We start from the raw sequence: 22,008 nt of genomic DNA, 5'->3' as shown, positions 1-22,008 counted from the left end.
CTGGCCCCACAGTTTACTCACCACACATTCATTTAATAATGGCTGGCCCAGTCACTTCTAATCATTCTGACATTGCAAGCTCACGGGAGTTCCAGATTCTGGATCCATTCACACCACTTAGACTCACAGCATGGCAACCATTGTATTTCGGCATGTATAGTGTGCTCCCATGTATAATGTGTACTTATGTTTTTGGCTCAAACTTTCAGGAAAAAAATCTTTCATTTTAATTTTTTAAATTCAATTATTCATTTATTTACATTTAGAAACAAAACTGATTGTCGTATTCCGGGGTATGATTTTGCATACGGATATCCTTATTGCTTTCTAGAGTGACACTTTTAATGCATGAGCATAAATAAAAGAATTGAACACATTTATATGCATAAGGAAATAGTACTACCTGTGCATACTGCACATACTTATTTTTCCCTCAGACAGTTGGGCAAAATGTGTACATTATACACAGCAAAACACAGTATATGTGTGTAAACACTTTTGAAGATTTTAAAGGAAAGTTTTTACAAAGTAGATCGAGGGAGTTGAGAAAGCTGAAGATCTCCCTATTATATCTTCAATTCGTAAGTTAGGAAGTTCCTGCCTCAAACCTATTGAGACCTCCAGGATTTGGAGTGTGGTGGAAGAGACATTTATAATTTCGACATCCAAAACATGATAGGATTGTAGAGACGTTTACTCTTTTGTGACTTTGTATTTTCTAGACATTAAAAAAAATCCCATTTAATAGATAAGAACATGGAGTTGCTGAGGGCTTACTGACTCTTCTTTGGTTCACCCTCATCCACATTTATAACTTAGTTCAATTAATTCATTTTAATAATGCAATAAGAACCTACAAAATTTCCAAACAAAACTAGGCCCTTGGCAACAACCCACATCTAACCATGTGGTTCCCTCATGCCAGCCCTTCGCCTTCCCTCACCCCAGGTGACTTTCAGTGCTGTAACCAAATCAGATCTGGAGTCAGGGGCCTGGCCTGTTTTATCACCTTCTCATCTGTCTCTTGTCACTAATAGGGCAAAAATCTGTTTTGCAGGCTTAGCATTTGAAATATCCTTAAATGGCTTCACTTGGCAGAGCATAAAGCTCAGATTAAATTCTGCTTTTTGTAGCATAATTTTCTATGTTTAAGAGAAGCTCAAATATAGCTGAGATCTTATTCATCCAGAAGCCATCACTCATCAATGTGGATGTAACTTCCTTTGTCACACGCTAGAAATTCTTTCTTTAGTATAGGACCAGGGCAGCTGACTAAAAGATCCCCACCCCACATTCCCTGCCCGCCTCCTCTCCAGTACTGTTTAGTGTTTTTTCCTCAGTCTCTGTCATGGGGTGGAATGGCCACTGAGTGACATTCTCCTGATAGGCTCATGATTTCGAGGCTGCTCTCTGGAGAGACACATGCTGCCATTAGTCACTCCTCCCCGCACTGAGTGCGTGTGTGTTTCACAGTTACAGGTATAGGTAGGAGTTGTAAGACACACACCCAGACTTGAAGAGGGGATGAAAAGAACGATAGGTTTTGTGAAGCCCCCTCAGTTCATCTCTGCCCTTGTTGGGAGAGGGTCTCTTAGAATAAAATTGAATTCTGGGCCATGATTTGAATTAGCAGGATAAAAGCCTGTTTGTCTTATAGATGTTTTACTCTGGAGAATATGCAAGACCTGAAGTTATGCCGACTGAAAGTGTTATAAGGAGGCTCCACCTGCCACCAAAAGAATGCAGTCTCTAAGACATTGACCACAGGGGCTCTGTTAGAATGGAACCCACAGTCCAAAGCCTGGGGGCTGGTTGAGGGTGGGGCTGAGCTGGGGTAGCTGGGAGCAGTGGAGCAGAAAGAAAAAAGGGAGGGAGAAGAAGGGATTTGGACTTCTGACTTAAGGCTGACTCCGTCTGCACTGAAGGGCTATATTAAGTGAAAAGTAAGGACATGCTTAGCAGTACCCTCTGGGCTCTGGGTATCCTCATGGCTGGTCACTGGAAAGATTGTTTCCTTTCTGGTCAAGGTGTTGCAGGACATAGAAACAGGGTAACATTGGGAAGATCGCCAACATGAAGAAATGCTTGGCTTTTCTGCACGCCAGAGCTGTAATGAGAAGCCGAGCTATGGCTCATGATGGGCTCTGTGGTAGGGAGCTCCTCAGCAGTACCCAGCCCGCAATTGCTCTTTGCCTAGGAGCTGCCCCCACATCACAGCAGTGCCACCCAATAACCAGACCTGTGTTCTTGATATTTTCCCCGAGGCAAGTAATTGGTCCAAAGGAGGAGTGCGAGTCCAGGTTGCCCCAATCGTATCTTGTCTTCAGTGAGGGTCAAACTATGGCATGGAAAGACATTTGGACTGGGAGTCCTACAGTGGAGTCATGTCAATGGTGTTCTAGAGAGAAGTGGATCTTCCAGCCTCAGCTAGCCTTTCAGGCCAGCAGCCTGACCTGGCCTGAAATAATTCTTCTGAAATAATTAATTCTCATTAATTTTATGAGAATTTCCCAGAGACAGAATCACCTATCTAAGCTGCTCCTGAATTCATGACCCATAGAAATTGTATGAAATAATAAGTGTTTTGTTGTTTTAAGCTGCTGAGTTTGGGGGCAATTTCTTACATTGCAATAAATAACACAGAAATGTATATATATCTATATCTATATCTATATATCAATGAAGAATGTTTTTGGCAGCAAGTAAGAGAATACTTGGCTACAATCTTAAATATTGGGGTCATCTAATACCATATTAGTTTCCAAGGGCTGCCATAACCAAGTGCCAAGCTGGTGGCTCGGAACAACAGAAATGGATTGCCGCACATTTCTAGTGGCCAGAAGTCTGAACTTGTGGTGTCTGCAGGGACATTCTCCCTCTGAAGGTACCAGGTAAGAATCATTCTGCCTTCTTTCCTAGCTTCTGGTAGCCTCGGGCATTCCTTGGCTTGTAGGTGGCTGTCTTCTCCTTGTGTCTGTTCACATTGTCTTCCTTCTGTGCATGTGTCTGTTTCTGTGTCCAAATTTCCCCTTTTTATAAGGACAACAGTCATATTGGATTAGGGCTCCCCCAATGACCTCATTTTAACTTGATTACCCCTGCAGAAACCCAAAGACGGTTACAATGTAAGGTAGTGGGGGTTAGCATTCCAATAGGACTTTTTCTGGAATACATAATTTAACCTAAACAAATGCCCTCATATTAAGGAGTCTGGAAGGAGGAGGCCTCAGGGTTGATGTGACCTATATAGATCCAGTGACCTATATGATGTCCCCAAAGACATAGGTTCCTTTCACCTTTCTTCGCCAACCTTAGCTTTTGGGCGATTGCTGCTTTTCCATTTCTGTTTTCCTTTCCCTGAGCAGAGGCACCCATCGGTGCAATTCACACCCTTTCCCCGAAGAAAATGAAGAGACTTCTCTGATCAGTAAAGCCATGTAGAATAACCCGAATGTGTGCGTCTTAGGTTGTTTTCCTCTTGGGCCTCAGCTGCCAGCAGAGGGATCGTGTGTTCTTCCCTCCTCATAATGTAAGTTTTATATGGGAAGGGACCTTACCCGCTGGGTGGGCCTTCAGTGTGGAATGTGCCATTTCAGAAACTTAAGCATCTGGGACATTGGCCCCAAACACTAAGAAATAACCTGAGGGGATGTGGAGGATCAAAATATTCCCGTGGCAAAGCCTCCAGTGGGCCAGGGTGCGTGTGTGGCGTGTTGTCTTATACTCTCATTATGGTGGTTTGTTAAGGAGGAAGCTCTTTCTCTGCGCTGATTTTTAATTCTATGGAATTTAGCTCTTTATGTGACTGTAGCTCGTGAGTGACTGTTTCTATAGAGCACTGGTTCTCAACCTCAAACGTGGGTGGAATCACCTGAAGGGCTTGTTAAAACACAGACTTCTGGGTCCCTCTATCTTTTTCTTGTCTTCCCCCCAAGGGACTACTGTGAGGCAGGATTGTTCTACCACCTGGCCTTCCTGGAAGATATCCTGTGTGGCTGAGCAACCAGCAGTGTTTTGTGAAGCAGGGGCCGGCTTGGTAGTGCACTGATGTAGACTGGCTTCCCCTCTGCCCCTGCCTCACCTCCTGTTTTCCCATGCTCTTGCTGCCCTGGAGTTGTGCCTCTCAATAAAGCACTAGCACATAAGCTTTGCCTTTGGTTCTTTTTGCCAGACACTCTGGGCTAAGAAAGGGCAAATAGGGAGATGAAAATTAAGGCGTTATATACAGGTAGGTTCTCCACCCAGAAATAACTTACTCCCAAGTTATGTCTTTCAGCAAAAGAGCCCTGTCTCTGAACACCATGTTGGCGTGGGTTCAGCCCGGGACGTGGGGGCTGGAATTTGGATTCCCATTCGCGTCCCACTGCAAGCCAGGAACATGGCTGTGGACCAGGAGCAGGAGATCAGGCTCCTTCTCTGGATCTACAGCCACCCGGATCTCTAACCTTAAGAAATCCACTTAGTTTTTTTTTTAGAAGAGTGAATTTTATTATTTTTTATTTATTTATTTTTAAATTTTTATTTATTTATCTTAGAGGGGAAGGGAAGGAGAGAGCAAGAGAAATATCAATGTATGGTTGCCTCTGGTGTGTCCCCTGCAGGGAACTGGCCTGCAACCCAGGCATGTGCCCTGACTGGGAATCGAACCGCGATTGCGTGGTTCGCAGGCCCATCTCAATCCACTGAGCTACACCAGCCAGGGTACTTAGTTTTTGTTAAGTCATAATTCTATCAAATCACAGAAGTTGGTAGACAACTAAAGGTCATTTTACAGGTGGCATGTGTAGCATGGAGAGCACTGGACTTTGAGCCAGGAGAGGACACTAGACCCTCTGAGCCTTAATTTCTATCTTTATAGAACGAGGGGGTAGGAATAAATAAACTTCAGGACTTCTCACTCTGAATCATGGATTGCTAGATTTTGAGACTTACTTGGGGTCACAGTATAAAGTGGTTGGGTACTGGGGTAACTAAATTGACTGACTTCGTCCCATTTAATTTTGTAAGGCTACAAAGAACAAGTCATATGTGCTACTGTTGCTTGGGGTCTTTTATCTACTTAATTCAAAAAATAACTCAATTTTCCATACAGGATGGAGAGTTTGAAGGATGCTAGTGAAGGCAGNGATGAAAATTAAGGCGTTATATACAGGTAGGTTCTCCGCCCGGAAATAACTTACTCCCAAGTTGTCTTTCAGCAAAAGAGCCGTGTCTCTGAACACCATGTTGGCGTGTGTTCAGCCCGGGACGTGGGGGCTGGAATTTGGATTCCCATCCGCGTCCCACTGAGAGCCAGGAACATGGCTGAGGACCAGGAGCAGGAGATCGGGCTCCTTCTCTGGATCTACAGCCACCGGGATCTCTAACCTTAAGAAATCCACTTAGTTTTTTTTTTTTTTAGAAGAGTGAATTTTACTTTTTATTTATTTATTTTTAAATTTTTATTTATTTATCTTAGAGGGGAAGGGAAGGAGAGAGCGAGAGAAATATCAATGTATGGTTGCCTCTGGTGTGTCCCCTGCAGGGAACTGGCCTGCAACCCAGGCATGTGCCCTGACTGGGAATCGAACAGCGATTGTGTGGTTCGCAGGCCTGTGCTCAATCCACTGAGCTACACCAGCCAGGGTACTTAGTTTTTGTTAAGTCATAATTCTGTCAAATCACAGAAGTTGGTAGACAACTAAAGGTCATTTTACAGGTGGCATGTGTAGCATGAAGAGCACTGGACTTTGAGCCAGGAGAGGTCACTAGACCCTCTGAGCCTTAATTTCTATCTTTATAGAACGAGGGGGTAGGAATAAATAAACTTCAGGACTTCTCACTCTGAATCATGGATTGCTAGATTTTGAGACTTACTTGGGGTCACAGTATAAAGTGGTTGGGGACTAACCCTGCTTTTTCCCCGGTCCTCAGTCTGAGATTCGGGTTTTACTGCCTGAGGCTTGAACGTGCTCGTGGTCTTTGACTCAAGCTCTGTTCTCTGTTCTCCTCTTGATGCTTCAGTGTTGGGCTCTGTAGGTTTCAGATTACATGGGGTTTGGGGTGGACTAAACGGTTCAAAACTTTTCCATGCCTGTGGATACGTTATTTATAGACTGTGTACTTTATTTTGTCTGTCTGTTTTTTAAATTTTATTTTTCATTTACAGTTTCCATTCAATATTATTTTGTATTAGATGTTGGTTACGCAATCACATACTTTACATAGGATGTAAATACATATATTTTTGGTGCCCGGTAGATACTGATCTTTCCAGTACCCACCTGGCACCATACAGTTACTAAAATGTTATTTACTATATTCCCCATGCTGTACTTTACATCCCCAGTGACTATTTTGTAACTACCAAGTTGTATGTCTCAATCCCCTCACTTTTGTCACCCAGCTCACCAACCCCCTCCCCTCTGGCAACCATTGGTCTGTTCTCTGTGTCAGTGAGTCGGTTTCCGTTTTGTTCTTTAGATCCCACATATAAATGAAATCCTAGGGCATCTGTCTTTGTCTGGCTGGCTTACTTCACCTTCACCATAATATCATCTAAGCCCATCCATGCTGTTGCAAATATAAGATTTAATTCTTGTTTATAACTGAGTAATATTCCATTACAGATATGTACCATCACTTTTTTATCCACTTGTCTATTGATGGGCACTTGGGTTGCTTTTACATCTTGGCAATTGTAAATAACGCTGCAGTGAGCAGAGGGGTGCATAACTTTTTAAATTAGTGTTTGGGGTTTCTTTGGATATATACTCAGAAGTGGAATTGCCAGGTCATAAGGCAATGTTTCCATTTAAACATTTTTGAGGACCCTTATACTGTTTTCCACAGTGGTGGCACCAATCTGCATTTTCCTCTATAGTGCACAAAGGCTCCCTTTTCTCTACATCCTCATCAGTACTTGATATTTGTTGATCTATTGATGATAGCCATTCCGACAGGTGTGAGGTGATATCTAATTGTGGTTTTGTTTGCGTTTCTCTGACAATTAGGGATGTTGAGCATCATTTCATCTGTTTAATGGCCATCTGTATGTTCTTTTTGGAGAAGTGTCTATTCAGGTCCTCTGCCCATTTTTTAAATTGTTTTTTTTTTGTATTTTTGTGTTGAGTTGTGTGAGTTCTTTACAGGTTTTGGATATTAACCCCTTATTGGATGTATCATTGGCAAATATCTTCTTTCAGTCAACACATCATTGTCGTTTGGTTTTGTTGATGGTTTCCTTTGCTGTGCAAAAATTTTTATTTTTTATTTATTTATTTTCTTGCCAACCTAATACTATGCTTTATTTATTTTTTAAAAATATATTTTATTGATTATACCCTTACAGTTGTTCTATTCCCCCCTTCATTCCCCTCCACCCGCACACTCCCTCCCCCACCATTCTCCCCCCCTTAGTTTATAACCATGTGTCTCAAGTTCTTTAGATTCTATATTTCCCCCACTGTTCTTGCCCTCCCCCCTATCTATTTTCTACCTACCATCTATGGTATTTTCTGTGCCTTCTCCCCCCTTCTCCTCCTCCCACCTCCCTGTTTCTAACCCTCCATGTGTTCTTCATTTCTACGCTTCCACTCCTGATCTGGCTGTCCTCTTGGTTTGCTTTTGTTTTAGGTGTGGTTGTTAATAACTGTGTGTTTGCTGTCCTTTCACTGTTCATATTTTTCATCTTCTTTTTCTTATATAAGTCCCTTTAGCATTTCATATAATAAGGGCTTGGTGATGATGAACTCCTTGAACTTGACCTTATCTGAGAAGCACTTTATCTGTCCTTCCATTCTAAATGAAAGTTTTGCTGGATAAAGCAATCTTGGCTGTAGGTCTTTGGATTTCATGACTTGGAATACTTCTTTCCAGCCCCTTCTTGCCTGTAAGGTCTCTTTTGAGAAATCTGCTGACAGTCTGATGGGTACTCCTTTGTAGGTGACTGTCCCCTTATCTCTTGCTGCTTCTAGGATTCTCTCCTTCATTTTAGTCTTGGCTAATGTAATTATGATGTGCCTTGGTGTGATCCTTCTTGGGTCCAACTTCTTTGGGACTCTCTGAGCTTCCTGGATTCCTGGAAGTCTATTTCCTTTGCCAGACTGGGGAAGTTCTCCTTTATTATTTGTTCAAATAGGTTTTCCACTCGTGGCTGTTTCTTTCCCTCTTCTGGTACCCCTATAATCCGGATGTTGGAACATTTAAAGATGTCCTGGAGGTTCCTAAGCCTCTCCTCATTTTTTTGAATTCTCATTTCTTCATTCCTTTCTGGTTGGATGTTTCGTTCTTCCTTCTGGTCCATTCCATTGATTTGAGTCCCAGTTTTCTTTCCATCGCTATTGGCTTCCTGGACATCTCCCTTCAATTCAATTAGTTTAGCCTTCATATGTTCCTCTAATTTGTGACTATAATCAACCAGTTCTGTGAGCATCCTGATAAATAGTGTCTTGAATTGTGCTTCTGAGAGGCTGGCAATCTGTTGGTCGCTTAGAGTTACCGGCTCTGGGACTTTGAGTTCTTCTTGCGCCATCTTTTGGGCTGTTCGTGCCTGTTCCGTAGCAGGATCGGAGCCCTAAAGTGTTCACTAGTGCAGGGCAACTAAGTCGCTGGGGTGTGACATTGTATGTGGGGGCGGGGTCAAAGAGGAACAATTGTGTCCCGTCTGTCGCCTGCTGCCGCAGCCCCCACCGGCACTGCAGCCACGGCCGTCACCAGGCCCACGCGTTTCGTTCTGCTGTACGCGAGTGTGCCACCGCTGTCAGCCCTCCACCACTGGGTTCGCCCCCTGGGGCCTGTGTGGTCCGTCTCACTGTGCGCGAATGTGCGACCACGGTCAGTCTGCCCCACACCCTGACTGGGTCTGGGCTACTTTCGCGCCTAGGTCGGGGGATCTGTCCTGCCCCACCCAGCTCTGCTGCTGGCTCTGCCTCTCTAACCGTCCCTGTTGAATGGTTCGTAGTTGTCGGACTTCCGTATAATTCAGTTATCTGGTCTTTGGGTGTGTCCTTGTTCTCCAAACCTTTGTTGTATTCAAACTTGGTTGTGGGAGAAGGCACAGTGTTTCCACCTATGCCTCCATCTTGGTGGAAGTCTCTGCTGTGCAAAAATTTTTAGTTTGATGTAATTTGATTTGTTTATTTTGTCTTTTGTTTCCTTTGCCTGAGGAGATATACCAGAAAAAGTATTGCTAAGAGAAATGTTAGAGATTTTGCTGCCTCTGTTTTCTTCTAAAAATTTTATGGTTTTGAATCTTACATTTCTTGTATATGGTATAAGAAGGTTGTCTAGTTTCATTTTTTGCATATATTTGTCCAATTTCTCAACACCATTTATTAAATAAATTTTCTTTATCTCCTTGTATATCCTGGCCTCTTTTGTCAAATTTTTTAAAAATATTTTATTTATTTATCTTTAGAGAAGGAGGGAAGAAGAGAGGAAGAGAAACATCAATGTATGGTTGCTTCTTGTGCATCCCCTGGGAACTGGCCCCTGCTGGGAATTGGCCTGCAACCCAGACATGTGCCCTGACTGTCTTTTGTCAAATATTAATTGAAAATAAAAGTGTGGGTTTATTTCTGGGCTTTGTATTCTGTTCCATTGATCTCTGTGTCTGTTTTTATGCCACTACCATGCTGTTTTGATTACTATGGACTTTTTAAGAATTGTATTTTATTGTTTATGCTATTACAGTTGTCCCAATTTTCCCCCCTTTGTTTTCCTCCATCCAGCACCACCACCACACTCCCTCAGGCATTACCCACACTGTTGTCTATGTCCATGGGTCATGCATTATATTTTTCAGGTACTCTATTCCCTATGCTGTACTTTATGTCCCCATGACTATTCTGTAACTACCAATTTGTGCTTAATCCCTTCACCTTTTTTACCCATCTTTTGACCCTCCTCATCTGACAACCATAAAAATGTTCTCTGTGTCTATGATTCTGTTTCTGTTCTGTTTGTGTTTATTTTGTTTTTTAGATTCAACTGATGATAGATATGTATTAATTTCCATTTTATTGTTCATGTTTTTGATCTTCTTAAAGTAGACCCTTTAACATTTCATATAATACTGGCTTGGTGGTCATGAACTCCTTTAGCTTTTTCTTGTCTAGGAGGCTCTTTATCTGTCCTTTGATTCTAAATGATAGTTTTGGTGTTTGGAGTAATCTTGGTTGTAGGTCCTTGCCTTCATCACTTTGGATATTTCTTGCCAGTCCTTTCTAACCTGCAAAGTTTCTTTTGAAAAATCAGCTGACAGTCTTATGGGAGCTCTCTTGCAGGTAACTAACTGCTTTTCTCTTGCTGCTTTTAATATTTCCTTTTTGTATTTAACCTTTGGCCTTTTAATTATGATGTGTCTTGGTGTGGGACTCTCTGGGTTCATCTTGTTTGGGATTCTTTGCATGTCCTGGTCTTACAGGTTTATTTCCTTCACCAAGCTGGGGAATTTTTCTTTGATGATTTTTTTCAACTAGGTTTTCAATTTCTTATTCTCTTCTCCTTCTGGAATTCCAATGATGCAAATGTTGGTACACTTGAAGTTGTCCCAGAAGCTGTTAACACTATTTTCCTTTTTTTGGTCTCTTTTTTTTCTTGCTGTTCTGATTGTTTTTGCTTCCTTATGTTCCAAATCATTGATTTTATTCTCAGCTTCATTCTCTCTACTGTTGATTCCCTGTAAATTGTTCTTATTTCAATAAGTGTATCCTTAGTTTCTGACTGGATCTTTTTTATCTGTTGAGGTCCCACTAACTTCCTTGAGCATCCTCATAAACAATGTTTTGAACTCTGCGTCTAGTAGATTGCTTGTCTCCATTTTGTTTAGTTCTTTTTCTGGGGTTTTGCTTTCTTTCATTTGAGCCATATTTCTTTGTCTCCTGATTTTGGCAGCCTCTCTGTGTCCCCCCCCCCTATGTATTAGGTAGAGCTGCTGCACTCAGGCTGTATAGAATAATTTAATCTAGTAGGTATCCTGGAGTATCCATTGGCACAGCCTCCCCTATTACCTGAGATGGGTACTGAAGGTGCACCCATCATGTGAACTATTTACACCTTCCTCTTACAGTTGAGACTTGATTGCTGTTGGCATGTCCAAGGTCAGCCACCACCAGTGTTCAGTCCACGGTCACACAGAGTAAGCTACAAAGTGATCTGCAGATCGCTGCTACTTATGCTGAGCTTGGAGGTGCCCAGGAGAGGCCAAGCTGTGAACCAAAGCTGGCTGCTGCTAGTGCCAGGCCTGGGGCAGCCTAGCAAGAGGTACAAGGCTCACCAAAGCCAGAGGCTCCTTGTCTGAGAGAGTTTAGGAAAATATGAAAGATTGGCCAAGACAAATCATTCATATGAAGAAGCCACTGTAAAAAGCTTGGGTGGCCCTGAAAGTTGGGTGGAGCAGAGCCTCAGGGAATTATCAGGGTGAAGCAAACAGTGTGAACCACATTGATGGAGTCTCAGATATGGTACCCACCTGCTGGTTCTGCGGCTCTGTGGCAGGAGGGCTCAGAAAAGAAACAGTGGCTTCTGCCAGCACTTCTGTCTGGGAGAAAGCTGTCCCTTAGCTCTCACCCTGATGCTGGACAGTTCAGCTCCTTCCCATATGTCTCTGATGCCTTTTAATCTGCTGCCCTAGCACTGGAACTCAGAGGGAGTGAGTCCAGGTAAATCTGTGCATGAGCCCTTTAAGAGGAACTGCCTGGGATTCCAGAAGTTTCTGTCTTCCACAGCCTCAATTCCTGTTGTTTTTCACAGACAAAAGTAATGGAGACTTCTCTTCCTGGCACTGTAACTCTGAGCTGGGGGTCTGGTGGGGATCTGAAATCCCTCACTCCTAGATATCCTTCCCAGTTTTTATCAGACACGTGTGAGTGTGGGACCAGCCCATTCCTTGTCTCTATCCCTCCTACCAGTCTCAGTGTGGTTTCTTTTTTAATTCCATAATTGTAGGACTTCCATTCAGCTCAATTTCTGAAGTTCTGAATGATGGTTGCTGTATAGTTTAGATGTAATTTTGATGTGGTTGTGTGAAGAGGGGAGCCTTGTTTACCTATGCTGCCAACTTGACTGGAAGTCTCTGTAATATACTTTGATGTCTCTAATTTTGTTCTTCTTTCTCAAGATTGCTGTGGCTATTCAGGGTCTTTTGTGTTCCCACATAAATTTTTGGATTATTTGTTCATGTTCTTTGAAATACACCATTGGTATTTCGAAAGGAATTGCACTGATTTATAGATTGCTTTGGATAGTATGAACATTTTAATGATGTTAATTCTTCCTATCCATGAGCATGCTACATGCTTCCATTCACTTGTATCTTCTTTTTAAAAAGATTTTATTTATTTATTTATCTTTAGAGGGGAAAGGAAGGAGAGAGAGAGAGAGAAATACCAATGTATGGTTGCCTCTGGTGTGTCCCCTGCTGGGAACTGGCCTGCAACCCAGGCATGTGCCCTGGCTGGGAATCGGACTGCGATCGTCTGGTTCGCAGGCCCATGCTCAATCCACTGAGCTACACCTGCCAGGGTCACTTGTATCTTCTTTAATTTCTTTTGTAAGGCTCTTATAATTTTCTGAGTACAGATCTTGTACCTTCTTGGTTAAATTTATCTATATTCAATAGGTATTTTATTTATTTTTTGATGCAATTATAAATGTGATTTTTTGTTTTTCTTTCTGATAGTTTATTATTGTTGTGTAAAAATGCAACTGATTTCTGAATTTTTATCTTGTAGCCTTTTACTTTACTGAATTATTCATTAGTTCTAGAAGTTTTTTGGTGCAATCTTTAGGGTTCTTTCTATATGGAATCTTGTCATTGGCAAATAATGACAGTTTTACTTCTTCCTTTCCAGTTTGTATGCCTTTTATTTCTTCTTCTTGTTTGAATCATGTGGCTACAAATTCCAGTACTATGTTGAATAAGAGTGGTGAAAGTGGATATCCCTGTCTCGTTCTTGATCTGAAGAAAAACACTTATAATTTTTTCCTGTTGAGTATGATGATAGCTGTGGGCACTCTGTACTTTGGAAGGAGCTTTTATATATATTACTGGCCAGAACCTGACAGTCTTTTAAGAGCTTAAGTATTTTTTTAAGTTATTTTATTTTATTTATCTTTAGAGGGGAAGGGAAGGAGAGAAGGAGAGAAATATCAATGTATGGGTGCCTCTCCTGAGTCCCCTGCTGGGAACTGGCCTGCAACCCAGGCATGTGCCCTGACTGGGAATCGAACCGCGATCGTCTGGTTCACAGGCCCGCACTCAATCCACTGAGCTACACCAGCCAGGGCAAGAGCTAAGTATTTATACACACTTTTCTCATGAAAATAGACTCTTGAAGAAGTTAAGGATTCAAGATTCCAAGGCTAGTGAGTTGGGGGCAGAGCTAGGCAAGAAACCAAGGGTTATTTACTCACAAATGGGGAGGTTGGTGGGGAGAGGTTATTGTGGCTCAATGAGGGGAAGCAGAATGTGGAAGGAATAACACTTGCAGTAGGACTTAAAGGAGAAGGAAGAACAAGGAGGTTTCCTGGGCAGGCTTCTCTTCACTATTGCCAGGCCAGGCTAATTACTCTGTTTTCTATCAATCACTGCTTTTTTGATCGAAAGAAAGCCACGTTGGCTTTCTGTAGAAGCCAGGTGGGCTCATCATAAATGATCTGATAGAAAGTAACACGAACAAAACTCCTCTGCTTTGGCCCATCTCAAGAACCCTCTGGGAATGTCTTACAAGTGTCTGGATTAGGGTTGTCATCCTTTCTGTGGTCCCTGGCATGAGTCATGTCCTCTCTAAATGCTTGTGAGGATGACCAGGTCTATCCCACATATTCCCTATTTTGATTTGATGTGGGATTTTGGTGCCTGGATCATAGCACATGTTCCTTATCCATTTTAGGCTTTCTTCAGCTATCCACAGAGATGGGAAACACAGCATTGCATTATTAATAGCGCACAGTAGATGTCACCTGCCGGAAGCAGGGTTTCTGGGCTAGAGCACAAGGCTTAGTTCTGAAAGTCTAGGTGGGGCTTCCTATGTCCTTTCTTCTGAACTGAGGATAATTGAGCCGGCACAGCCCACATACTCGCCTCCCTCCCACAGGTCCAGCCGAGAAGATAAAACAGAGGAGTCGACCAGAAGGTCAGCCAAACTTGGGCTGCGTGGAGGCTGGGAGTGAAAGAAAGAGTGAAGCTCGAACTCTCACCTGTTATAAAATACAGTCACTGTACCCACCAGTAAAACATGGCTCAGGAATGTCCTCAGCTTTGAGCAACCCCTCTTGCCTGAGAAAGGACTAATAATTTGGTATTCCTTTCCTTAGGGGCAAAACCGGGCCTATTAGTAAAGTTAGTAAAGCAGTAGAACTATCTCTGCCTTGTGCATAACTGAAGTGTCTCCTATTAAAGCAACACATTTTATCTAGGACACAATCCTTCAAACAGCCCCACTTAAACAAATACCCTTTGAGCAGGATCAGTTGATACCTACTATTTAGGAATTGGGAACCAGAGATGACAAAGATGTAGATCCTGCTTTAGAGGAGCTTACAAACCAGAATGGGAGACAGACACCCACTTAATAATAACACCGACAATAGCCAGATGTCCATGGAACAATTACCATGCGCAGGTTTTATGCCAACCACGTTACATACTTTATCTGGTTTAGTCCTTACGACAATCCCACGAACATATAGCATTCCCAGTCTTCAGATGAGGGAGTTGAAGCTTAGAGAGGTTAAGTAGCTTCCCAAAGCCACAGAGAGCAAGAGGCAAGACAGGAGTTGCACCAGTTTCTGGTAAAAATCTTCATGTATAACCATGGCACTGTGTGCCTACAGTAGAGGACAAGACAGGGTGCTGTGGGAGCCCAGAGAAGAGCAGTCATCCCGAGAGCAGAGATCACGGGAGTTTCACAGAGAAGCTCACACATCATCCTATTAGGCACCCGCCAGTTAAATGGAGGACGAAAGAGGGAGCATTAGTAGGTCAGGTCTGCACAGGATACCTCAGTGGGAGGTGGGGAAGAGGATGCTTAAAGGAGTACGGAAAGGGGTGACGTTAAGGCTGAATTTCCTAAGTATGTATGGTTGAGCTCATTAACCTCAAGGTTAATTTGGAAGTGTTTAAGAGTGACCACAACGGAGGTTGGTTGACATAAAAATATTTATTTCTGAGGAGGACACGAATGAAAATATCTAAGAGAGGAGGGAGGGGGAGACATCAGGGCATCAGGAGCCGGAATCTCAACCATCTGGGAGCCTGCTGAAATTTGGCAGCTCATTTGAGAGTCTCAGGTATCTTGCCAAAATATTTTTTTAAGGAGGAAAAAACAATAACGTTGCCTGCTATAATAATGCACCAGAAACTCCTTACATTGACATTTACATATTTCTTGCCAATGACCCGGAGAGCGCATAGTGGACTGATAGCAAAGGCAGCAAGGGGGAGAGAAAGAAACGGAGTGATGGAGCTGTGCCTCCTTGGGTTTTTATCATCATTGCTGCCTTTAGCCATATGCTTTTCAAAGGCACTGACAAGCCTGGACCTATTTCAAAGGAATTCCTAAAGCCGGATTTCAAAATCGTCATTACATTTCTGGATTGTCAGCACTCTGTACAGGAAACACACATTTATGGGAGTTCTTAAATGTTTCTCCACAAATGTCGATCAGCCTCTCCTGTCATTACAGGAGATACCTTGGATGTCGAAAATAGATTCTAATAAATTGCCAATCCAGTTTATTGCCAAGTAATGAAAAGCACTTCTCCTCCTTAAAACAGGATGACTTACCACTTGAGTGAGTTCTAGAAGCTGCATACAAAAGGGAATAAGATGATTTCTTTTTTAGTCTGTTTGGTTGTTCCTTATCACCGCCTCCCCCACTGCCACTTTCAAAAATGGAATGAAAACAGACTCAGGCTGCCGGGAACAGGTTTTTAAGTACAGCATGGACCCTGTTAGTGCCGCAGCTGTCATTTCAAGACTTTTGTCGTTCTTTGCCACCACTGGATATCCATATGGTTATGGTTTTTCACCCATTTCAGGTCTTCTGCCATCCTGTTTCTTGTCTTCCTTCCACTTACCAACCACGCTCAATTTCACAAACAGAGAAAGTAAAACCGAGGAGGAAAGGTCAGGAATGGAGCCTGGACGCCCCCAAACCAAACGAGGCACTGGAACACGGCAGTGTCCCTGACGCCACTTTCATCCCAAAGGACAGCATGCTCCTTTGCAAGAATGGCGGTGTTGTACCAAATGCTCTGGAACACTAAAAGCCACAAGTACACTGCATATTTTAAGACTTGTGTGACTGGAATAAAGCAAAGGGATAATCCTGTGAGAATATATAAGTCTTCCACTTTAGAGAAATTTTTGGATGGATAGAGTATGGCATATGTTGGGATATTTCATCCAAAGTGAAAGGCAAGTTGCTTCACCTTGCGCCTCAGCACGGAGAAGAGGACCAGTGTTTCAAGGTCACCCTTGAATGCTGGAGGCAGCATGGTTACCTATTTAAGTGCCTGTTCCACACCACAATTGGATAACATTAAATGTTCCTTGGGAACCAGTACAAAGTCATGTTCAGCTTCTTTTGAAGAAACCATGGGATCATGAAATCTGGGGGCTGGCACACATATTACATGTCAGCCATTTTTTAAAGAGTTGATATATATTAACTCATTTGATCCTCATAATGGCACACAGATTTTATGCAGAACTAGCATTTGAACTTAAACATGACATGTGGCTCCCAAGCCCATTGCTCTCCATCACCATGCTTTACTGCTTTCATTTGCAGAGCTGTCAGTTAATCTTGGAGACCGCAGTTTCCAGCTGATGCCCATTCCTCATCTAGTCTATCATAATTCCAGGCTTCTNATTACATGTCAGCCATTTTTTAAAGAGTTGATATATATTAACTCATTTGATCCTCATAATGGCACACAGATTTTATGCAGAACTAGCATTTGAACTTAAACATGACATGTGGCTCCCAAGCCCATTGCTCTCCATCACCATGCTTTACTGCTTTCATTTTCAGAGCTGTCAGTTAATCTTGGAGACCGCAGTTTCCAGCTGATGCCCATTCCTCATCTAGTCTATCATAATTCCAGTCTTCTTCAACCTATGGAGTGAATGATAAATTTAAATGCTGCCTACCTACCCACTTACAACAGTGAGAGGTGGGAATGAGTAAGAGGAAGAAATTTTCCATACTTATCACTTTCGAGAAAAAAAGAGAAGAAGGTAATTATTCAATCTTCAAATACTCTGAAAGTACAGAAATATACAATTAATTAAGAATATGGTAATTCACACATTGAATTTTGTCCCTTTTCTTCACTACCGCAAATTGGGATGCATATGACTTCTGGTATCTGGGGATTATTTCAATAACCAACAACTTTTAAAACAATACTTTTCCAGAACTTTCTTTCAGAATTATAACTTCAGATAAAGCAACCCTTCTCATCATTCATTTCTCACACAGCCTTGAGCTCTGGTCTGATTCTTTCCTTGGCCACACTTACATCCTCCTTGTGGAAGGAAACACCTCTCTCCCAGCCCTGAGCCCCCTCCCCAACCGCTCCTTTCACTGCTCCGTAAAGGGAGGGTCCCCCTTTCAGGGTTTGCTTTGGGGAACTCCCAAATGTAATAGAACACATTTTGCTATTGTTCTTAATCTCACACTGCCCTCTAAGGGGGGTGCGGTCTTTTGTTTGCTAAATTCAAGGGATGCCATTATCTCTGGTATAATCGCGTCCGCATTCTTGAGGATAGAATTGAAATGCTGGAGGGGGGATGCTGTGGGTATGTAATTTTGGGGTACGGAAGCTAGAAGAGAGCAAAAATTACTGTGTTTAGGGAATTAGGAACTATAAAATAGAAATAATAAAGCTTTAAGACATAAGATTGTATTGAGGGCTGAACGAGATGATTCGAAGCATCGGGGCACAGCTCTCAGCACGCAGTGAGTGCCGGACCGATGTTGAGATGTTTTCTGTTGCCCTCATTTTGTTGTTCCTGTTATGTAAGCCTTTCTCAAAAAAAGTGCTAATGATAGAAACAGAATTAAGAGGAGAATCGAAATAAAGGACTACAAATGATGTTTGGAAGTGTTACTTGTAATACCAATTTAAACATAGAGCTAGGAATGAGCACTGAAGAAACAGGTTATAGAACAAAAGGTATGTGTTATGAGCTTGGAAAATGAAAAATAAAATAACACGTAGTAAAAGTCAGGGAATGGGAAGAAGATTGTATGCTAATTTGTTTTAGGTTTGTCTCTAGAATGCAGCACACAGTCGGCTTTGTGAACCAATCTGAAAGTCTTTTTGACTTAATATCTAAACTTTGCTCATTTACATTAATTAATATGAGGTGTTTGGCTTTGTTTCTGTAATATTTTGTTTTATACTTTCTCTTATTTAACCTTAAAAATATTTTGCTATGTGTTTGCTTTGTTTTTGTTTTTCACTGCAATTTCATTGAGATAATTACAGATTCGCATGCACTTGTCAGAAAAAAGGCAGAGACATCTCGTGTGCCCTTTACTCAGTTTCCCCCGTGGCAGGATTTTGTAAACTCTAGTACGTTATCACAACCAGTAGATTGTCATTGCCACAACCACCAATATTATTCAAGTTTTCCCATTGTTTGCTTTGCTTTGAGTGTGTGTTCTTTTAATAATTCAGAAATTTTATATTTTATTCTAGTTTTTAATTTTGTAATTTTATGCAACTATCTTATTTACAATTGAGATATATTGACATATAACATTGTATTAGTTTTAGGTGTATAACATAATGATTATATATATAATATATTGATTATATATATAATGATTATATATATATATTGCAAACTTTTCAATAATTACCAGAATAAGTTTAATTAACATCCATCATCACACAGTTACAATTTTTTTCTTGTGATGAAACTTTTAAGATCTACTCTGTTAGCATCTTTCAAATATACGATACAGTATTCTTAACTGTAGCCATCACACTATAGTACATCCTAGGACTCACTTATAACTCCAAGTTTTTACCTTTTGACCACCTTCACCCATTTCACCCACCCCCTATGCCCCCGCCTCTGGNAATGATTATATATATAATATATTGATTATATATATAATGATTATATATATATATTGCAAACTTTTCAATAATTACCAGAATAAGTTTAATTAACATCCATCATCACACAGTTACAATTTTTTTCTTGTGATGAAACTTTTAAGATTTACTCTGTTAGCATCTTTCAAATATATGATACAGTATTCTTAACTGTAGCCATCACACTATAGTACATCCTAGGACTCACTTATAACTCCAGGTTTTTACCTTTTGACCACCTTCACCCATTTCACCCACCCCCTATGCCCCCGCCTCTGGGAATTACCAATGTGTTTTCCTGTAGCTATGAGTGCAGGCTTTTGTTTTGGTTTTAAAAATTCCACATATGAATGAGATCATACAGTATTCGTTCTTTATCTGACTTACTTTGCTTAGCGTAATTCCCTCAAGGTCCATCTCGGTTGTCAGAAATGGCAGACTTTCTCCTTTTGTATGGCGGAATAATGTTACGCTGCATATAAATGTATTTTCTTTACCCACTCATTTTCTTTATGCATTCATCCATTGATGGACAGTTAGGTTGTTTCCATGTCTTGACTATTGTAAATAGTGCTGCAACGAACATGGGTACAGCTATCTCTTTGAGATAGTAATTCCATTTCCTCTGAATATGTATGTTCCCATAAGTGGGATTGCCAGATCACTTGTTGGTTCTATTTTTAATTTTTTGAGGAACTTCCACATTGTTTTCCATAGTGGTTGCACCAATTCGTATTCCCACCAACAGTGTGCAGGCTTTCCCTCTTTTTCACATCCTTGCCAGTGCCTGTTAATTTTTGTCCCTTTGGTAGTTATGTAACTGTCTTAGTCTTCTACTTCTTAAGATAGAGTGTATGATTGCTCGCTATGAGGAATAGCGAAATTAGAATATTTACATTTCCTTCCCCTTTCTTCTACTCCCTTTCTTCCCCCACCTAATTTTAATTTATAATCTTATATTCTTAAACTTTGAACTGTAAAATATAATTTTCTCACTTGTTTTTATAGCTTTGTAACCCAAGCTATTAGAGATGAAAAACACATTTATACCACAATGTTTTTATAACTTATCCTACCCTTGTGCCCCCTTTCCAGCTGAATTTTTGTCAGTGATGTAGTTTCTGGATCAGTTGTAATCCATTCTTTAATCATAGTCACTGCATGTGTTTTATCTTGGTCTACGGTAATGACGGTAATAACACCCCCTGATTTCTGCCAGGCCTTTTGTTGCAGCTTTTCCAGTCATCTCTCGGTAGGCCCATGTCTGTTCTCTAATAGGATCCTCCACTTTGAACTCATAAGAATTTTCAGAATTAAAAAAAAAATGTTAGAAGCTGTTTATCTGTTGCCTATGTACTTCCATGACAGTTTGGCTTGGGATATAAGATAGTGCTTACTTTCCCTGAGGTTTTTATAATTCTTTCTTCATGGTCTAACAGCATTTAAAAAGTTGCAGTGAAGTTATTACTTTCAATGACAATAAAATTATTATTCTCAAGGAAAGAAGAAGGGATGAGGGAAGGAAGACTGAGAAAAACAAGAGAGGATACTGAATAATATGAATGAAATGTTATTTAAAAGAATAAGATGAAAATGTTAGGTATGAAAATATAACAGTTGAAATAATAGATGGGATAAATAGCAGGATGGATTCATAAAAAATTTGTGAGCAGAAGATAACATTAAGAAATTCTTTCAGAACGTATCAGAAAATGTAACATGTACAATACAAGCTAAAGGGCATAAAGAATAGAAGTAGCAATGGTAATAGCCAGACAGCAGGAATCTCAGAACCAGAGGACAATAAAACTAATGGAAAGTTATGCTTCAAATAATAGTGATTATAATATTCCCAGAATTGAAAAACCTTATTACATGTCAAACTGGGTAGCTAAGAAAAAACTCACCCTTACACACTTTACAGTGGTGTTTGAGAGCATCAAAGAGAAAAAGAAAATTCTAAAATCTTCCAGAAACATGAAAGACAAAGAGTCTCTGGCAAAGTTATTGATGAAGTTATTGACAAAGAGTCAATAATCTGCCAAGGTAGAAGAACAATATTGCATTTTTTTAACAAAAAAATGGATCCCAAAAGTCCAGGAAGTAATAAGTTTAGAGTATAAAAGAAAAATAACTTCATCTCCAGAATTTTTTAATGCTTCTGTTATACTCTAAATATGAGTCTATAATAAAGATACTCACAGGCACAAAAGGCCTTAGAGGATTACCACATAAAGAACACATTGGAAATGCTCTTAGGGGAAGTATAAAATAAAATAAAAAGAGAAACAAACTAAGAGGGTGCTGCCAGATATATGAAACTTGTAAGGGTGACTAAATAACTTAGCAAATGTTATCATTGTCTCAAACCTTAGTGACCAAAGGGAAAAAGAGAAAAAGTATATCTATAATAACCTGGAACAAATGTTTTAGACACTATCAAATCTGTCTTGGTTATGAGGATTATAAAAGTATATTGAATTTATCACTTTCTAAGGGTAATATGTTGACAGATTAAAGGCATTAATAGAAGTAAACAATGTATAAATGTCAAACAAAATAACATAACAAAAATAAAAGCATTAAATTTTATCTGTCCAGTGGAAAACAGGAAAGGAGAAAAATAAAACAAAATGAAGTACAGTACATAGAAAATATAAAATATGTTCCAGATGGTTCAATAAACATAACTGAGTATAATTTATCAATTAAAATCCAGAAACTCAGGCGGTAAAAGACAAATACCATATGATCTTACCTTTAACAGGAAGCTAAACAACAAAACAAACAAGCAAGCAAAATATAACTAAAGACACTGAAATAGAGAGCAGGCTGACAGTGACCAGAGGGAAGAAGGGAGGGAATTTCAGGGGAAAAGGGGAAGGGTTTACAGGAACAAGTATAAGG

The sequence above is a fragment of the Sturnira hondurensis genome, unplaced genomic scaffold (genome assembly GCF_014824575.4).
Source record: "Sturnira hondurensis isolate 20B ecotype Veracruz unplaced genomic scaffold, ASM1482457v3 Scaffold0006413, whole genome shotgun sequence".
In the NCBI taxonomy this organism is placed as follows: domain Eukaryota; kingdom Metazoa; phylum Chordata; class Mammalia; order Chiroptera; family Phyllostomidae; genus Sturnira; species Sturnira hondurensis.
This window is presented reverse-complemented; position numbering follows the sequence as displayed.